Source organism: Triticum dicoccoides, chromosome 3B (genome assembly GCF_002162155.2).
Source record: "Triticum dicoccoides isolate Atlit2015 ecotype Zavitan chromosome 3B, WEW_v2.0, whole genome shotgun sequence".
NCBI lineage: Eukaryota > Viridiplantae > Streptophyta > Magnoliopsida > Poales > Poaceae > Triticum > Triticum dicoccoides.
The window spans coordinates 602,704,697-602,712,160 of record NC_041385.1 but is presented as its reverse complement, the minus strand read 5'-3'; positions in this window follow the sequence as shown (position 1 = coordinate 602,712,160).

Below are 7,464 nucleotides of genomic sequence, written 5' to 3'. Positions count from 1 at the left end.
AAGGCCTCTCCTATGAGTTGTGAGTAGTTTACCATAGATCTTCGGGTCCATAGTTATTAGCTAGATGGCTTCTTCTCTCTCTTTGAATCTCAATACAAAGTTCTCCTCGATCTTCTTGGAGATCTATTCGATGTAACTCTTTTTGCGGTGCGTTTGTCGAGATCCGATGAATTGTGGGTTTATGATCAAGTTTATCTATGAGAAATATTTGAATCTCCTCTGAATTATTTTATGTGTGATTAAGTTATCTTTGCAAGTCTCTTCGAATTATCAGTTTGGTTTGGCCTACTGATACGTCTCCGTCGTATCTATAATTTTTGATTGTTCCATGCCAATATTCTCCAACTTTAATGTACTTTTGGCAACTTTTTATACGATTTTTGGGACTAACATATTGATCTAGTGCCCAGTGTCAGTTCCTGTCTGTTGCATGTTTTATGTTTCGCAGAAACCCAATATCAAACAGAGTCCACATGGGATAAAAACGGACGGAGAATTATTTTGGAATATTTGTGATTTTTGGGAGAAAGAATCAACGCGAAACGGTGCCCGAGGTGGCCATGATAGTGGCCCACGCCACCCCTCCAGGGGGGCGCGCCCCCCTATCTCGTGGGCCACTCGTAAGGCGGTTGATGCCCTTCTTTGGCTGCAAGAAAGCTAATTTTTGGAAAACGATCTGGGCGAAGGTTGCAATCCAATCGGAGGTATGGATCTCCAGATATAAAGGAAACAGTGCCAGGGAAGAAATCCAGAACGCAGAAACAGAGAGATAGATCAAATCTCGGAGGGGCTCTCGCCCCTCCCAAGCCATGGGAGTCAAGGACCAGAGAGGAAACCCTTCTCCCATCTAGGGAGAAGGTCAAGGAAGAAGAAGAAGAAGGGGGGGCTCTCTCCCCCTTGCTTCCGGTGGCGCCGGAACACCGCCGGGGGCCATCATCATCACCGCGATCTACACTAACACCTCCGCCATCTTCGCCAACATCTCCATCACCTTCCCCCATCTATATTCAGCGGTACACTCTCCTGCAACTTGTTGTACCCTCTACTTGAACATGGTGCTTTATGCTTCATATTATTATCCAATGATGTGTTGCCATCCTATGATGTCTGAGTAGAATTTCGTTGTCCTATTGGTGGTTGATGAATTGCTATGATTGATTTAATTTGCTTGTGGTTATGTTGCTGTCCTTTGGTGCCCATCATATGAGCGCGCGCGTGGATCACACCATAGGGTTAGTTGTATGTTGATAGGACTATGAATTGGAGGGCTAGAGTGACAGAAGCTTCAACCTAGCATAGAAATTGATGCATACGGGATTGAAGGGGGGGCCAATATATCTTAATGCTATGGTTGGGTTTTACCTTAATGAACGTTAGTAGTTGCGGATGCTTGCTAATAGTTCCAATCATGAGTGCATAGAATTCCAAGTCAGGGATGACATGCTAGTAGTGGCCTCTCCCACATGATACTTGCTATCGGTCTTGTAAAGTAGTCAATTGCTTAGGGACAATTCCGGTACTCCTACCACCACTTTTCCACACTCGCTATATTTACTTTATTGCATCTTTATTTAAACATCCCCTACTTTTTATTTACTTGTTCTTTATTATCTTGCAAACCTATCCTATCACACCTACAAAGTACTTCTAGTTTCATACTTGTTCTAGGTAAAGCAAACATCAAGCGTGCGTAGAGTCGTATCAGTGGCCGATAGGACTTGAGAGAGTATTTTTTCTACCTTTAGCTCCTCGTTGGGTTCAACACTCTTACTTATCGAAAGAGGCTACAACTATCCCGTATACTTGCGGGTCATCAAGACCTTTTTCTGGCGCCGTTGCCGGGGAGTCATAGCGTGGGGTGAATATTCTCGTGTGTGATTGTTTGCTTTATCACTAAGTAATTTTTATTTGCTGTTCTAAGTTGTCCTCTATCTTTAGTTATGGATATGGAACACAAAATACCAAAAAAATTAGGTGTACTTGCTACTCATGGAGACGGGGTAACTCCTAAAACCCTCGATTCTCATTATGTGAAAGATATTATGTACTACTTTCATAATCCTGAGAAAACCCCATTCAACTTTATAATGGGAGACACGTTGGATCAACGTGAATACTTTAGGGATTGTCGCTCGTCACAAAAAGGGAAACTATTATGGGATCAATTTATTATGTTGCGTTGGTATGCCCGGGATCTATGCTTGAGATATGATATTACTTGTTGCTCTAGGATGAAGGTTCCACACCTTCCCTTTTCATGCAAATTTAATGATAATGAAACCTTAGCTTCTTATGCTAATGGTATATATGATTACTATGATGTGGAACAAATAGAAGAATTTGTTGCTTTTAAGATTGCTTATGAAATTGAATCTTTGTTTGAAAAGTATGAAGCTTTTGATGATGATGGTGTTTATAGGCCTGAAAATCTTGCTATAATTAGATATTTCTATGAAAATTATGAATACAATTACTATATTAATGCATTTATTGAGAAAGTCTCGCTGTCCAAGAAGAGACTAATATTTTGCAGGAAGCTATGGAAGAAGAAATTGATGAAACTGTGAGCTCATTGGATGAAAAAGATGATGAGGAGAGCGAAGAACAAAAGGAGGAAGACCGGATTAGCTACCCGTGCCCACCTTCTAATGAGAGTAACCCTCCAACTCATACATTATTTAATTCCCCTTCGTGCTTACCGAAGGATGATTGCTATGATGATTGCTATGATCCCTTGAATTTGTTTGAAATATCCCCTTTTGATGATGCTTGCTATGCTTGTGGCCAAGATGCCAATATGAGTTATGCTTATGGAGATGAACTTGCTATAGTTCCTTATGTTAAACATGAAATGGTTGCTATTGCACCCACGCATGATAGTCCTATTATCTTTTTGAATTCTCCCAACTACACTATATCGGAGAAGTTTGCGCTTAGTAAGGATTATATTTATATTGATGGGTTGCCTTTTACCATTGCACATGATGATTTTGATGAATGTAATGCATGTGCTTGCTGCTCCTACTTGCAATTATTATGAGAGAGGAACTATTTCTCCGCCTCTTTATGTTTCCAACACGATAGAATTGCAAGAAACTGCTTATACTATGCATTGGCCTTTACTTGGTGTGCATGAGTTGTTCTTTTATGACATGCCGATGCATAGGAAGAGAGTTAGACTTCGTCATTGCTTGATATATGTTACTTTGTGCTCACTACTAAATTACAAATCATTGTCAATTAAAATTGGCTTTGATATACCTTGGAATCCAGGTGGATTCATTACTTGAGCATTAAATGCCTAGCTTAATGGCTTTAAAGAAAGCGCTGCCAGGGAGACAACCCGGAAGTTTTAGAGAGTCATTTATTTCTGTTGAGAGCTTTCATATAGTTTAAAAAAAAGTGGAACCTAAAAACTTTTCAAAAAGGAAAGTGAAAGTGAGAAAGACAAGCATTGTTGAAGTGGGAGCTAGCCTTGAACTTTGTTCAAGCTCACGGAAACTTTGTGAATCTTGATTACAGAAACTTTTCATCAAAAATAATTATCCCCTTGTATAATTCCATTGTTTTATAAAAATAATGTGCTAAGGTTTGCCTTTAGGATGTTTACAATGCTTGTTGGTTTGTACGGTGCAGGACAGAAACTTTGGATGTAGTGTGCGATTTTACATTTTTAACTGGAACGTAAATTGGTTCTGATTCCTTTTGAACTGTCTTGCTATACAACTTGTTTATTTTTCCTAATTTTGGTAGAACTTTTGGGGTACCATAAGTATGGTGGATGTTCAGATTGCTATAGACTATTCTGTTTTTGACAGATTCTGTTTTAGATGCATAGTTTGCTTGTTTTGATGAAACTATCAATTTATATTAGTGGATTAAGCCATGGAAAAGCTATATTACAGTAGACACAATGCAAAAATAAAATATGAATTGGTTTGCAATAGTACTTAGAGTGGTGATTTTCTTTATTATACTAACGGATCTTACCGAGTTTTCTGATGAAGTTTTGTGTGGATGTAGTGTCAAATCGAGGATGTCTTGATATGAGGAAAAGGAAGAGAGGCAAGAGCTCAAGCTTGGGGATGCCCGAGGCACCCCAAGTAAATATTCAAGGAGACTCAAGCGTCTAAGCTTGGGGATGCCCCCGAAGGCATCCCCTCTTTCTTCAACAAGTATCGGTATGTTTTCGAATTCGTTTCATTCATGCATTATGTGCAAGCCTTGGAGCGTCTTTTGCATTTAGTTTTCATTTTTATTTTATGCACCATGCTGGTATGAGATAGTCCTTGGTTTATTTATAGAATGCTCATTGCACTTCACTTAAATCTTTTGAGTATGGCTTTATAGAATGCTTCATGTGCTTCACTTATATCATTTGAAGTTTGGATTGTCTGTTTCTCTTCATATAGACAACCGCCATTTGTAGAATGCTCTTTTGCTTCACTTATATTTGTTAGAGTATGGGCATATATTTTGTAGAAAGAATTAAACTCTCTTGCTTCACTTATATCTATTTAGAGAGATGACAGGAATTGGTCATTCACATGGTTAGTCATAAAATCCTACATAAACTTGTAGATCGCTGAATATGACATGTTTGATTCCTTGCAATAGTTTTGCGATATAAAGGTGGTGATATTAGAGTCGTGCTAGTTGAGTAATTGTGAAATTGAGAAATACTTGTGTTGGGGTTTGCAAGTCCCGTAGCATGCACGTATGGTGAACCGTTATGTAACGAAGTTGGAGAATGAGGTGCTCTTTGATTGCTTTCCTTATGAGTGGCAGTCGGAGACAAGCGATGGTCTTTTCCTACCAATCTATCCCTCTAGGGGCATGCTTAGTAGTACTTTGCTTCGAGGGCTAAGTAGACTTTTGCAATAAGTATATGAGTTCTTTATGACTAATGTGAGTCCATGGATATACGCACACTCACCCTTCCACTTTGCTAGCCTCTATTGTGCCGCGCAACTTTCGCCGGTATCATGAACCCATTATTTACTTTCCTCAAAACAGCCACCATACCTACCTATTATGGCATTTCCATAGCCATTCCGAGATATATTGCCATGCAACTTCCATCATCATCATATACATGACTTGAGCATTCATTGTCATATTGCTTTGCATGATCATAAGATAGCTAGCATGATGTTTTCATGGCTTGTCCGTTTTTTGATGTCATTGCTATGCTAGATCATTGCACATCCCGGTACACCACCGGAAGCATTCGTATAGAGTCATATCTTTGTTTGAGAGTTGTAATATTGAGTTGTAAGTAAATAAAAGTGTGATGATCATCATTATTAGAGCATTGCCCCAGTGAGGAAAGGATGAAGGAGATTATGATTCCCCCACAAGTCGGGATGAGATTCCGGACTTTATGGAAAATAAAAGAGGCCAAAGAAGCCCAATAAAAATAAAGAGGCCAAAGAAGCCCACCAAAAAGAAAGAAAATATATATAAAAAAATGAAAAATAAAAAGAAAAAAAAAGAGAGAAAAAGAGAGAAGGGGCAATGTTACTATCCTTTTACCACACTTGTGCTTCAGAGTAGCACCATGTTCTTCATAGAGAGAGAGCCTCGTATGCTTTCACTTTCATATACTAGTGGGAATTTTCATTATAGAACTTGGCTTGTATATTCCGATGATGGGCTTCCTCAAACGCCCGAGGTCTTCATGAGCGAGAAAGTTGGATGCACACCCACTTAGTTTCCAGTTTGAGCTTTCATACACTTATAGCTCTTAGTGCATCCATTGCATGGCAATCCCTACTCACTCACATTGATATCTATTGATGGGCATCTCCATAGCCCGTTGATACGCCTAGTTGATGTGAGACTATCTTCTCCCTTTTTGTCCTCACAACCACCACCAAATACCACCATAGTGCTATGTCCATGTCTTGCGCTCATGTATCGCGTAAGAGTTGAAAAAGCTGAAGCGCGTTAAAAAGTATGAATCAATTGCTCGGCTCGTCATTGGGTTTGTGCATGATGGGAGCATTTTGTGTGACGAAGATGGAGCATAGCCAGACTATATGATTTTGTAGGGATGAGCTTTCTTTGGCTATGTTATTCCGATAAGACATAATTGCTTGGTTGGTATGCTTGAAGTATTATTGTTTTTATATCAAATGATAGACTATTGCCTTGAATCACTCGCGTCTTAATATTCATGTCATGATTAGACTTATGATCAAGATTATGCTAGGTAGCATTCCACATCAAAAATTATCTTTTTTGTAATTTACCTACTCGAGGACGAGCAGGAATTAAGCTTGGGGATGCTGATACGTCTCCGTCGTATCTATAATTTTTGATTATTCCATGCCAATATTCTTCAACTTTCATATACTTTTGGCAACTTTTTATACTATTTTTGGGACTAACATATTGATCCAGTGCCCAGTGCCAGTTCTTGTCTGTTGCATGTTTTATGTCTCGCAGAAATCCAATATCAAACGGAGTCCAAACGGGATAAAAACGGACGAAGAATTATTTTGGAATATTTATGATTTTTGGGAGGAAGAATCAACGCGAAACGGTGCCCGAGGTGGCCACGAGAGTGGCCCACGCCACCCCTCCAGGGGGGTGCCCCCCTATCTCGTGGGCCACCCGTAAGGCGGTTGATGCCCTTCTTTGGCCGCAAGAAAGCTAATTTTTGGAAAACGATCTGGGTGAAGGTTTCAATCCAATCGGAGTTACGGATCTCCAGATATAAAGGAAACGGTGCCAGGGCAGAAATCCAGAATGCAGAAACAGAGAGATAGATCCAATCTCGGAGGGGCTCTCGCCCCTCCCAAGCCATGGGAGCCAAGGATCAGAGGGGAAACCCTTCTCCCATCTAGGGAGAAGGTCAAGGAAGAAGAAGAAGAAGGGGGGGCTCTCTCCCCCTTGCTTCCGGTGGCGCCGGAACGCCACCGGGGGCCATCATCGTCACTGCGATCTACACGAACACCTCCGCCATCTTCACCAACATCTCCATCACCTTCCCCCATCTGTATTCAGCGGTCCACTCTCCCGCAACCCATTGTACCCTCTACTTGAACATGGTGCTTTATGCTTCATATTATTATCCAATGATGTGTTGCCATACTATGATGTGTGAGTAGAATTTCGTTGTCCTATTGGTGGTTGATGAACTGCTATGATTGATTTAATTTGCTTGTGGTTATGTTGTTGTCCTTTGGTGCCCATCATATGAGCGCGCGCGTGAATCACACCATAGGGTTAGTTGTATGTTGATAGGACTATGTATTGGAGGGCTAGAGTAACAGAAGCTTCAACCTAGCATAGAAATTGATGCATACGGGATTGAAGGGGGGGCCAATATATCTTAATGCTATGGTTGGGTTTTACCTTAATGAACGTTAGTAGTTGCGGATGCTTGCTAATAGTTCCAATCATGAGTGCATAGAATTCCAAGTCAGGGATGACATGCTAGTAGTGGCCTCTCCCACA